Here is a 12,946-nt window from a genome sequence, read left to right as displayed (position 1 = left end):
CCACCAAAACCTCATAAATGAGGCATTTAGTCTTTTGTGTCTGAACAAACCAAAGTTGAAAAAGTAGCAACATACCTATGCTTCTCTCCCAGCTCGAGTTTATGATATCCTTTGTTCAGGTCAAAAGGAGTGAAGTCTTTCACTCCATTCAACTGCATGATCATGTCTGCTATGTGGAGACCAGGATACCTTTTTCTCTTGATTGCTTTGTTGGCTTGGGGCACATCAACACAAATGAGCAGTGCACCTTCACTGCCCCTTTTTGGCACCACGACTATGGGCGAAACACATGGCAAAGGACCGGTGGACAGTGAAATGATGCCATGTTTCAATTGTGTGTCTAGTTCTTTCTCTGCAGCTGCTTGTAAGTGAAAAACGACTCTGTGGTGCCGTTGGGAAAAGGGGCGAATGTCCTCATTAATATGAAGTTGCACTTTCATCTTTTTGAGTCTTCCTAGGCCATGTACCAATGATGGGCACTGACTCACAATTTCAGCCTGAGAATGGGTGTTGTAGTTAATAGATATTAGTCCCTGTCACCAGCAGTGCCAAAGATAAGCAAGCAAACACTAAATGAAGTTCCTTCAAAGACATGGATTGGCGCTTGCACTGACATCTTTTTATGTCACAAAGTTGCTGTAAATGACCCTTGACTCTGTAACAGTTGTGAAGTAGCCCACGTATAAACCTTCATGTTTGATGGAGTAAGGCATGACATCAGAGACAAGTTTTTAAATGAATTTTGTTGATTTGTTTTGTTACTTTCTTTTGACTTTTGACCTCCTATGCAAACACCCAGCTCTACAAGTACATTTTGTTCCTTAGTCAATATCATCAGCGCATATCCATCTTCTTCACTATGCTTGATAATGATGCTGAAGAACCTTTATATGATGAACTTGACTATTATCGACTGTGCTTGGTTTCTACTTGTTGTAACTGATGTTGATTTTTTAACATGGCTTGGTGAGAGTGCTTCTTGAACCTTCTGTTGCTCTTTCTCTTCGCAGACTGTTATGAAGTGTTTTTCTTTCCTGCAGCCTGTGCACATCTGTCATATGGCTGGACATTTACCTTCATGGGGAAATAAAAACCCATATTGAAAACATAACTTTTTCTTCTTCGAAGACATCGACTTGTATGCATCTGTTTTGTACCTTTGCTTGCTTCTCATGATCATTGCTGATTCTTTAAGTGCTATTCCATCTTCCATAGGAGCAGCTTTCCGATCTGCTCATTCGTCTAATCTTGAAGACATTAGAATTGTCTCCAAACTATGTAGCTCACTCTCCTTGCGCCTTTTAAAGAAATCTGAAAGGCAGTCGTCAATAACTCGATGTGCATGGCTTCTTCATCACTAAATTCACAGAACATACAGGCCCTTATTACAACCCTGGCGGTCGATGTTAAAGAGGCGGTAAAACCGCCAAAAGGCCGGCGGTAAAAAAAATGGAATCATTACCACGGCGGAAACCGCCATAACATACAGCCACTTTAACACTCCCACCGCCACGGCGGTAGAAACAAACACTGCAGCGGTAACCGCCAACAGCCAGGCAGAAGACAATGTACTGCCCACTTCATTACAACCCGCCCATCTGCCAGCTTTTCCGAGGCGGTACCAACGCCATCTAAAGCACGGTGGCCTACTGCTTGGTCCTGGGGAGTGCAAAGCCACAGTCTTTCTAGTGGATGCCTTTGGTTCTGGAGGGGGCCTTGTGCTCAGTGTGCTTCATCCTGGCAAGGATGGGCTGAGTGGATGGCTTCTTCCACTGGTTTTGGAGGGGGCTTTGCGCCCTGTGATGCAGATGTTTTGGAGTGCAAGGTCACAGTCTCTCGCCTGGGTGTCATAACGAAAGCTTTTGCAGGGGCCAGGACGCACTGTAGCCCATGTAGTCACCACTACACACTGCTCTCCGGCGGTGACGGCTGCTTAGTGATTCGCAGTAGCACTGCAGGTGGCGGTGCTGGCCGCGGTACAGGTGGCGGTGCTGGCAGTTGTGATGGTAGTGTCCAGGCCTTCACCTGCAGCCTTGGATGGCTGAAGTGCCATGGCTGGTGTTCTGTGCCACTTCCTGCCCTTGGCAGATGGTGGTGCCTCCTTGCTTCTGCCAGCTGGAGTCTTTGACTTGGCCTTGCTGTCTGGTAGTGCCTCCTTCCCCTTGCTGGCTGCTGTCCCCTTCTTGCCCTTGCCAGGTGGCGGAACCTTCTTTGGCTTGGCAGGTGTTGGTGGCACACTGGCTGGGCTGACGGGTGCCTTCTTGGAGCCTCTCACAGCTGCAGAAACCACAGTGGACGTGGACTGAGTGGCTGAGGTGCTGGGCTTGGTTCTGGACACCCTGGCCCAAGGTGGGGTGGGGGTAGAAGATGGAAGGGGTGGGGGCTAGGGGAGGAAGTAGGGTTCTTGCACAAGAGGAGTTCAGTACGAGTATGTTTGACAAAAGGGTGTTAGGTTTTTCTGAACCCAGGAGCATTGGGTGGCAGGGCAGGCTGCATATGGGTGTGTACTGGTGTGGTTCTATCTTGGCTCACACTAACACTCATGATACGGTTATGTATAGCAACTATTAATATATGTGGATTGAATGTTAGCACCAAAAGGCAGAAGGTAGCCCTCGATTTAAAAGCTTTAGGGGCAGTTATTTCATGCCTTCAAGTAACACACATCGCGGGAACCAAGAGGGATTTACTTCAGTCTCTGGGTTTTTCGCTGGTAGTGGGGACTAAGCAAGCAGTCAGGACACAGGGATTGGCAATTTTGGCCTGGCGGCAAGTGTGCTGGTATGTACGTAGCTCTGTCAATAGATTTGGGTGATGGGCAATTGCTGAATATCATAGTACAAAAGTTTCCTTCACTATAGGTTCAATCTATGGATGGGCCTGTGGATATCGAATGATTAACAAGTGAGTTAGTGCTCTGGCCGACCCTGATTATAATGTTGAGGGATTTTAATATGGTTGGAGGGCAGCTAGAAGCAAGAGTTAATGCCTATTCAAGTAGAAAGCCTAAAATATTCAGATCATTGGTGCAACTGGGAAGGATCATCGATTGACTGATGCATGGTGTAAAATTTAGGGCCATATTTATACTTTTTGACGCACAACTGCGCCAACGCAGTTGTGCGTAAAAATTTTTAACGCCGGCTAACGCCATTCCAAAGCGCCATGCGGGCGCCTTATTTATGGAATGACGTTAGCCGGCGCAGCTGACTGGTGTGCGTAAAAAAAAATGACCCACACCAGGCAGCGCCGGCGTAGGGGAAAATGGAGCTTGGGCGTCAAAAAATGGGGCAAGTCAGGTCTGAGGCAAATATTGGCCTCAACCCGATTTGCGCCATTTTTTTTTACTCCCAAACAATATTGAAATGACTCCTGTCTTAGCACAGACAGGAGTCATGCCCCCTTGCCCAATGGCCATGCCCAGGGGACTTATGTCCCCTGGGCATGGTCATTGGGCATAGTGGCATGTAGGGGGGCCCAAATCAGGCCCCCCTATGCCACAAAAAAATTTAAAACAAATACTTACCTGAACTTACCTTAAGTTCCCTGGGATGGGTCCCTCCATCCTTGGGCGTCCTCCTGGGGTGGGCAAGGGTGGCAGGGGGTGTCCCTGGGGGCATGGGAGGGCACCTCTGGGCTCCTTCCGAGCCCACAGGTCCCTTAACGCCTGCCCTGACCAGGCGTTAAAACATGACGCAAAAGCGGCTGGACGTCATTTTTTTTTACCAGCCCACTCCTGTGCGTCATTTTTGCACGGGAGTTTAAATAAGGCGCACATGCCTTGGAGTCATTTTTTAGACGGGAACGCCTACCTTGCATATCATTAACGCAAGGTAAGTGTCCACGCTAAAAAATGACGCAAACTCCAAGATCTTTGGCACTAGACGGGTCTAACGCCAAAGTATAAATATGGAGTTAGCTTTGCGTCGGATTTGCGTAAAAAAAAACGACGCAATTCCGGCGCAAACAGAGTATAAATATGCCCCTTAATTTCCTGATCCTAGTTTTACGTTTCTTTCAGTGCCACACCAAAAACACTTCCGACTTGACTATTTTTTGATATCCCTCATTCTGCTGCAGGGGTGTAATATTGAGAAATCCCCACGGGTTATGTCCGATCATAACCCCCTTGTTCTGGGGATGCCCCTATAGGACTCAGACGGGAGGATATATAATTGGACATTTGAAAGGGTGCTACTTTTAGATGAGGGATATATTCAGCTTATGAACAGTTGGATTTTGGAGTTCTTTATTTTTAACAAAGGGGGTGCTGCCACCGGCGTGGTCCGGGATTGATTGAAGGCTGGTGTAAGAGGGGAGACGCTCAGGTTTAGCCGGAGTACACAGAAAATGTAATGCTGGCAGGTTAATAAACTATGTAGGAAATTAGAAATTGAGACTCAGTTAATTCAGGATTCCATCAAGAGGAGTGACTTGGAGGTAGCCCAGCATGAAGTGGCCATTGATAAGGTATCAATTAATGATACTTCTTCTAGGCAAGCCGCAGAGAACTTTATAGTCTGGAAACCTGACTTCCATGAATGTAGCGAACGAGTGGGGCATCTACTGTTCATTAGATCTAGGCAAGAGGAGGTTTAGGGGGAAATTGTTGAAATGAGGGACAGCCAGCAACATCTGGTAAAGGATAGAGGTGCAATTAAGGAACTCTCCTGGGAATTTTACAGGAGGCAATATAAAGACGAACAGTGATTAAGTGGGAGTAGCTGGCAATATTTAGAGTCTCCTTCTCCTAGTAAAATAGGGGTGGAAGAATGGGAGATGTTGCACTCTCCTATTTCAATGGAGGAAATTGAAGCTGCTTTGAAAGCTTCAGCCACAGGGAAAGCAGCAGGTACTGGGACACTGGGGCGGGAAGAGGGTGAAGGTTTGGGAGCGGAGGAAGAGGGAGTGGGTGTAGGAGGTGTCAGTCTGCTGTGCTTTGGTGCAGGTGAATGAGCTGGATGCTGTTGTGAGGTGGATGGCCGTTGGGTGTGTGTGTACTTGCGTTTGTGTACTTTGGGAGGAGGGGTCACAGACACAGTGGGAGAGGACACAGGGGACGTGTGCATGGATGTGGGGGTGGTGACTGCCAGTGAGGGGCGGATAGTGATAGGCGTGCTGGTGATGGAGGTAGTGGAAGAGGATGTAGTGCATGCAGGTGTGAGTGGAGACGCTACTGGGAGGGAGGTGGAGGACGAGGAGGAGGGGGACACAGTGGAGACAGTGGCTGTTGGTGTGTCTGAATGGGGATGGTGCTTGTGTGAGTGCCTGTGAGATGAAGTGTGGTGCTTGTGTTTGCCTGAGCCACTTCTGTGTGTTGATTTTTGTGATTGCTGGGCTGAAGGTGTGCTAGGGATAGGTTGGGGTTGTGGGGATTGGGACTGGGTAGAGGAAGCTGGAGGGGGGTGGCTGGAGACAGGGACAATGGCTGCCATCAGTAAGGAATCTAGAGCCTGGAATGCTCTCTGTTGGGCCACCACCACACCAGAGTGAATGCCCTCCAGGTATGCATTTGTTTGTTGCAAATGCCTTTCGACACCCTGGATGGCATTCAGTATGGTTGACTGCCCAACAGTGAGGGATCTCAGGAGGTCAATACGGGGGTGGCAGCTGTACCTGTTGTTGGGGTGGGCACAGAGGTGTCTGCCACCACCAGGGAGCTTCCATCGGAGGAGGAGTCGCTGTTGGTAGTGTCCCCTCCTGTCTCCGTCGTGGTGCTCCCCTCGCCCTCCGTCCCACTGGTGCCCTCACCGTCTGTGGATTCGGCCTCCAGACCCATGTGGGATGCAGCTCCTCCGTCGCCAGTGCCTCTGCTCCTCTGCCAAATTATGCCAATGCACACAAGGACAAGGTCACAAAACAAAAAGGGGGGGAGAGACAGAGGATACATTTGGTAAATGCCAGCAACAACACTACTGCTGGCGTACACAACACACATGGATCAGCCCTATGCACTAGGCCATGCCCTACCAGTTACAATGCTAGTCACCAGCCCATGGGGTACATTTCCTAATGCCATTAGCTGCACACCTTAAACCAATAGGACCCTGCCCAGTAGTAGATGCCCACTTACACTATTGGGGTTGGAGTGCTTCAGAGCCTGCCCAACAAGGGACCTACCATGCCAGTTCGCCCTGGCCTAGGGGCACCCACAGCCCCCACCCAGGTAAAACCTTAATACACGCAAAGTCATGATTCAGAAAAAATACAGCAGAAAAGGTATTATTCATACCGTCCGGACTGTTACACTTATGGCCCACAATATCCCTCCCATCCCCTTACACACAGACATTGACCACCAGACATGCAGCACTCTGCCCAGGACCCCTCAAACCCCCCCCCCACACGAGGCTTACACACACAACAATCCCTACATCCATGGCCCACGCATCATGCTCACAGTATACTCACCTGTTTGTCTGGAGGACAATAGAGTAAAGTGTACTGGGGTAGGACCCCATCCACCAGTCTCTCCAACTCCTCTGAAGTGAAGGCAGGGGCCCTTTCCCCAGACACTCGAGCCCTTGTCGCTTCCAGACACAGGTCACAGCAGCACTTGCAGTGTAGGTCCTCTCTTGTTGAAGGTCAGGTAGCAAGTGAGTAAACAAATAGAAAATGGCAGTCACATCCGCGACGGTGCGTACCATTGCCGTGGATGTGACCGCCATTGGCTCCTGGAACCAATAGAGCCCAATTATAACCAATGCGCAACGGCGCACAATGGCAGCGGAATTGCTTCATTTCCACTTGTCTCTCCTCACAAGTCAGGCAGCCGCCATTTCAGGGTGGCACAGGCCATGGCACCTAACTGCGTCACAGCAGACATTGGCACATCAACTGACTCTCTAATTCAAATACTGTTTCTGTAAAGGAAGAAATGCATTTTATTTTAACACATGTGTGAATATGATCCTCTGCTCACCATTCTTTACCCTAGAGATCAACCACTTAGGATGAATAGGAGATGGAGAAATCCCGCCGTGTACAGACCCCTGGTGGACATGGCGACAATGGAGGACAGGCACATTATCCTTACCTAAAGATTTGATACAGCCACAATCCAAGAACTGTGTGCCCAATTGGAGCCAGACCTGATTTCAGCTATCCACCAACCCACAGGTATCCCCCCTCTAGTGCAGGTCCTGTCATTGCTCCATTTCCTGGCAAGTGGTTCCTTCCAAGCAACAGTGGCCATGGCACAGGAATGTCTCAGCCAATGTTCTCCAACGTGCTGACCAGAGTGTTGTCTGCCCGGCTGAAACACATGCGCAGCTACACTGTATTCCCCCAGGTGGATGATTTGGCCACAGTGAAGGCTGACTTTTATGGCCTGGGACATATCCCCAACATCATTGGGGCCATTGATGGTACACATATTGCATTTGTCCCCTCCCCCGGAGAAATGAACAAGTGTTCAGGAATAGAAAAAGCTTTTACTCTGTGAATGTGCAGCAGGTGTGTTTGACGGACCAGTACATCTCCCAAGCGAATGCCAAGTATCCTGGCTCTGTGCATGATGCCTTTATCTTGAGAAATAGCAGCATTCCATATGTGATGTCTCAACTCGAGTGTCACCGGGTGTGGCTATTAGGTGAGCCCATGGTCCCCATCCAGTTGATTTAGGTATATGGGTGTGGGTTTGGCCCTAAGGGTGAGTGTGTGGCTAACAGGTATCCATCAATATTTACAGGTGACTCTGGTTACCCCAACCTCTCATGGCTACTGACCCCAGAGCGGAATGCCAGGACAAGGGGAGAGGAACGTTACAATGAGGCACATGGGCGAACAAGGAGGATAATTGAGAGAACCTTTGGCCTCCTGAAGGCCAGATTCCGGAGCCTCCATCTGACAGGTGGATCCCTGTACTACTCACCCAAGAAGGTGTACCAGATCATCGTTGCTTGTTGCATGTTGCACAACCTGGCCTTGAGATGCCAGGTGCCTTTACCGCAGGAGGATGAGCCTGGAGGGGGTCTTGTGGGAGCGGTGGAGCCTGTGGACAGTGACGAAGAGGAGGCAGAGGAAGAAGATGTGGACAACAGACGTACACTCATTCAACAGTACTTCCAGTGGCACACAGGTAAGACACTGTAACTTCACCTTCCATTGTAGTTTTGTGTTTGACATTGAACATGGCAGCCTGATTTCCCTATGTCTATGGCCACTTACTGTGCCCTTTGGCATCTCTATTTTCAGCTCTCTGTGCCCCACTCTGGCTCCTGGTGTGTTACTGCTGCCCACTACAGGTTATACCTATGTTAATATTACAGTAGACTTGTAATTAAATGTTTACAGCTTGTTAAACGTATACATATTTCAATCAATTGACAGACTCCATACTTGTATTTATTCCAAGGGTGTTTATTTAGGTGCTAATAAGTGGAGGGGGTATTGCAATGGGCTGGGTTGCTGATGGAGGAAAGTCCAGGGTAGAGTCCAGTCTATTTGTATCACAGGTGCATTGTCCAAGGGGGAATAGGAAGGGGAGCAATGCCAGTTCAAGGTGGATAGGGTGACAGAGTGGGACACAAGGGTGACAATCAGGAGAGTCTTATTTTCTGGCGGGGGTCTTGGCAATGTTCTCTTGCTTCTGCCTGGATTGCAGGGACCGTTTGTGGGGTGGTTCTCCTTCTGCAGGGGGTGGGGTGCTGGTGGCCTGTTGGTCCTGTGGCGGGGCCTCCTGTCCACTAGCGCCGACGGAGGTGGAGGGCTGTTCTTTGGTGTGACTAGTGTCAGGGGCCCGTTGGTGTGCCACTGCCTCCCTCATGGTGTTGGTCATGTCAGCCAGCACTCCTGTAATGGTGACCAGAGTGGTGTGGATGTGTTGCAGGTCCTCCCTGATCCCCAGGTTCTGTCCCTCCTGCAGCCGCTGGGTCTCCTGCAACTTGTACAGTATCTGGCCCATGGTCTCCTGGGAATGGTGGTATGCTCCCAGGATCCCTGCAAGTGCCTCGTGGAAAGTGGGTTCCCTTGTGCTGTCCTCCCCCTGTCGCACAGCAGTCCTCCCAGCTTCCCTGTTGTCCTGTGCCTCTGTCCCCTGGACCATGTGCCCACTGCCACTGACCCCAGGTCTCTTATTGTCTTTGGTTTGTGGGGTTGCCTGGGGTCCCTGTAGTGGTGGACACACTGCTGATTGACATGTCCTGGGGACAGAGGTATGGGCCCACTGGGTGGGTGCTGTGGTGGTGTTTCCTGAGGGGATAGGCTCTGTGGTGGGTTGCGACTGTGGCAGAGTAACTGACTGTCCAGAGGTCCCTGATGGGCAAGGTTGGTCATCGTGATCCAGGCGTGCAAAGCTGCTGTCATCACTGTGGGCCTCTTCTGGGGGGGGGGGGCTGGATGTTGGTGGCAACTCCTCTCCGGTGACGTTGAGTGGGGGTCCTGTGGGGATGTAAATGCAGTGTTATTGTATCTGTGTGTACCATCTTGTGCATGGATATGTTTCCCTCTATGATTGTTATTAACAAGGCAGCTTTGGCTTGTGTGCGTTGTGCTTGGTTTGGCTAAGTGATTGTCACTAGTGTGCATGCTGTGGTGATGGGTGTCCATACAGGTCTGTGATGGGTGTCCATGGATTGGTGTTGCATGCAGGCCTTGGTAGAGACTGCCCTCCTCGCCGCCACAGATGACATCAGACATCAAATGGACAACGGCGAAACCTCAGCCCTCATCCTCCTCGACCTATCAGCCGCTTTTGACACCGTCTGCCACCGCACCCTACTGACCCGCCTCCAAGATGCCGGCATCCAAGATAAAGCCCTCCACTGGATCTCATCCTTCCTCTCCGACAGAACGCAGAGAGTCCGTCTCTCCCCTTTCCGCTCCAAAGCCACCAACCTCATCTGCGGCGTCCCCCAAGGATCCTCCCTCAGTCCCACGTTGTTCAACGTCTACATGGCCCCCCTCGCTCAACTGGCCCGCCAACACCACCTCAGCATCATCTCCTACGCCGACGATACCCAGCTCGTCCTCTCCCTGACCAAAGACCCGCTCACCGCCAAAACAAACCTCCACGAGGGACTAAAATCCATCGCCGATTGGATGAACAACAGTCGCCTGAAACTCAACTCCGACAAGACGGAAGTCCTCATCCTCGGACGCACCCCCTCGGCCTGGAACGACTCATGGTGGCCCTCCGTCCTCGGACTCCCACCCACCCCTGCCAGCCACGCAAGAAACCTCGGCTTCATCCTGGACTCCGCCCTCACCATGTCCAAACAGGTCAGCGCCGTCTCCTCCTCCTGTTTCAACACCCTTCGAATGCTCCGCAGAATCTTCAAGTGATTCCAACAGAAACCAGAAAGACGGTGACCCAGGCCCTCGTCAGCAGCAGACTTGACTACGGCAACGCACTCTACACAGGCATACCAACCAAAGACATCAAACGCCTCCAACGTATCCAAAATGCCTCCGCCCGACTGATCCTCAACATACCTCGCCGAAGTCACATCTCCCCTCACCTAAAGGAACTCCACTGGCTCCCGGTAGACAAGAGGATAACCTTCAAACTCCTGACCCACGCTCACAAGGCACTTCACAACACCGGACCCTCCTACCTCAACACCAGACTCAACTTCTACACTCCAACACGTCAACTCCGATCCGCCAACCTCGCCCTCGCCATCGTACCCCGAATCCAGCGCAAGACATCCGGCGGCAGATCCTTCTCCTTCCTCGCCGCCAAGACCTGGAACTCTCTCCCCACATCTCTTCGCCAGACCCAGGACCTCCTCACATTCAGAAGGCTCCTCAAGACCTGGCTCTTCGACCGCTAATCCAGCAGCGCTCCCCCCCCCCCCCCTCAGCGCCTCGAAACCCTGACGGGTACCTAGCGCGCTCTATAAATACCATGATTGATTGATTGATTGATTGATTGGGATGGGTGGGTTGTGATAGTGGGGTATATGTGAGGTGGTGGAGCGATGGGGTGAGGGTAGGGGTGGGAGTTTGTGATGGCATGCAGGTAGGGTGGGGGATATAGTAGTAAAGATTTGACTTACCAGAGTCCAGTCCTCCAGCTACTCCTGCGAGGCTCTCAGGATGCATGTTGTTAGTTGTGGAGGAGGAGGTGGGGGTCCACTACCAGTCCTCTATACATCTACCTGGTGTCTTGCAACCACGGAACGCACCTTCCCCCGTAGGTCATTCCACCTCTTCCTGATGTCATCCCTTGTACTGGGGTGCTCCCACGGCGTTGACCCTGTCCACGACTCTCCACCATAGCTTCATCTTCCTAGCAATAGACGTCTATTGCACCTGTGATCCGAATAGCTGTGGCTCTACCCGTATGATTTCCTCCACCATGACCCTAAGCTCCTCCTCAGAGAACCTGGGGTGTCTTTGGGGTGCCATGGGTGTAGTGTGAGTGGTATGTGTGTGGGTGTGTGGGGTGATGTGTTGGGGTGTGTGCTGTAAGGTGCGTGGATGGTGTATGGGTGATGGTGTTCTGTGTGTCTCCTGACTTGTCTCTCTCTCAGTTGTCAAATTCTTTGGGTTGTAAAGGGTTGTGGGTAATGTGGGTGTGTGTTTTATGGTGTTGTAGGTGTGGTCTGTGTATGTGTGTCAGGTGTGTGTAGTTTGAATTGTCCAATGTGATGCTGTTTTGTTCGTTTGTGTGTATTATGAGCACGGTGGTGTGTACCGCCAATGTTTTACCGCGGTTGAATGACCGCCGTAGTGATTCGTGGGTCATGATGGTGTGGGCGTATTTCTGTTGGCGTAATGGTGTGGGTTTTGGTACTGCCAGTTTATCACTGACCCTTGGGCGGGCAGACTTGTGTGGGTGTCTGTACAGTGGCGGATTTCTCTGTGTGGGTCATGATACCCGTAGCGGTATACCATGTGGTCACTGTATGTTGGCGGCCGTCAGCACGGCGGTAGGCACCATTTACCTCCAATGTTGTAATGAGGGCCACAGTGTTTGAAAAGTGCATCAAGTCTCAACAAATTCATCCATCATTTCACCAGCTTGTATGCTTGGTTGAAGATGTACTTTTCGTAGTCGACACTCAGCATCAGATTGAACTTAGCATCCAATAGTTCTTTTATCTTTTGGCATGATTTTGCACCAGCTTGTGACACTTTCTTTAGCACTTCTTTCTCTCCATCACCAGCAAGGATTCTGAAATATTTAATGATTTTCTTATTGTCTTCTTCTACTTATACATCTATGAAGTCATCACACGTTTTGATCCATGCATCCCAACTGACACCAATGTTCTGCTTCTTCACGGTCTCAAACAAAGGTGGTGGTTTCAGGAATGTAGCCCCATCTTAGCCCCTGCTTTCTTCCACCTACCTCAGTAATGCAAGGGAGAAGCTATGCAATTAACAATGATTTTTGGGCTCTCTCAAAACTCCAACCTATGTACCTCTCAAATGCAGGACATTAAAAAGAATACCTTTGTGCCCACTGCTGTGTGAGGCAAAGACCCTGCATTTTACTACACACACATATGTGTACCATCCATAGCCCATATTCTTGGAGTAGAGGACATAATTGCAGGAGACTGGCAAACTAACTTAAAAATCTATGAAAATAAAATGGAGAGTCTGTGCCTCACACAACAGTGGGCACCAATGTATTCTTTTTAATCTCCAGCACCTGAGAGGTACATGAGTTGGAGTTTGGAGAGAGCCAAGAAATCATTGAGTACTTTACTCCATCACCTGATAAAGTTAAAACTCATCTGTCAAAATCAAAATCAGACCCTAAGATTAAATAAAAATTAAATGATGTTGGTGAGTACCTCAAAATGGAAGAAATCCACATCACATGATATTTGAGAAATGATACAATATTTTGTAGTACACAATCTCGCATCACTTTTGCTCATGGAACTGGTTCATAGTACTGGAAATGTCTCACTGAAAGAACATTTTGCCTCAAACTAATAGCGACCTTCTTATGCACTGTATTTCCCACATGAAAAAAGGCAGGCGAGAT

Source organism: Pleurodeles waltl, chromosome 11 (genome assembly GCF_031143425.1).
Source record: "Pleurodeles waltl isolate 20211129_DDA chromosome 11, aPleWal1.hap1.20221129, whole genome shotgun sequence".
Lineage (NCBI taxonomy): Eukaryota > Metazoa > Chordata > Amphibia > Caudata > Salamandridae > Pleurodeles > Pleurodeles waltl.
This window is presented reverse-complemented; position numbering follows the sequence as displayed.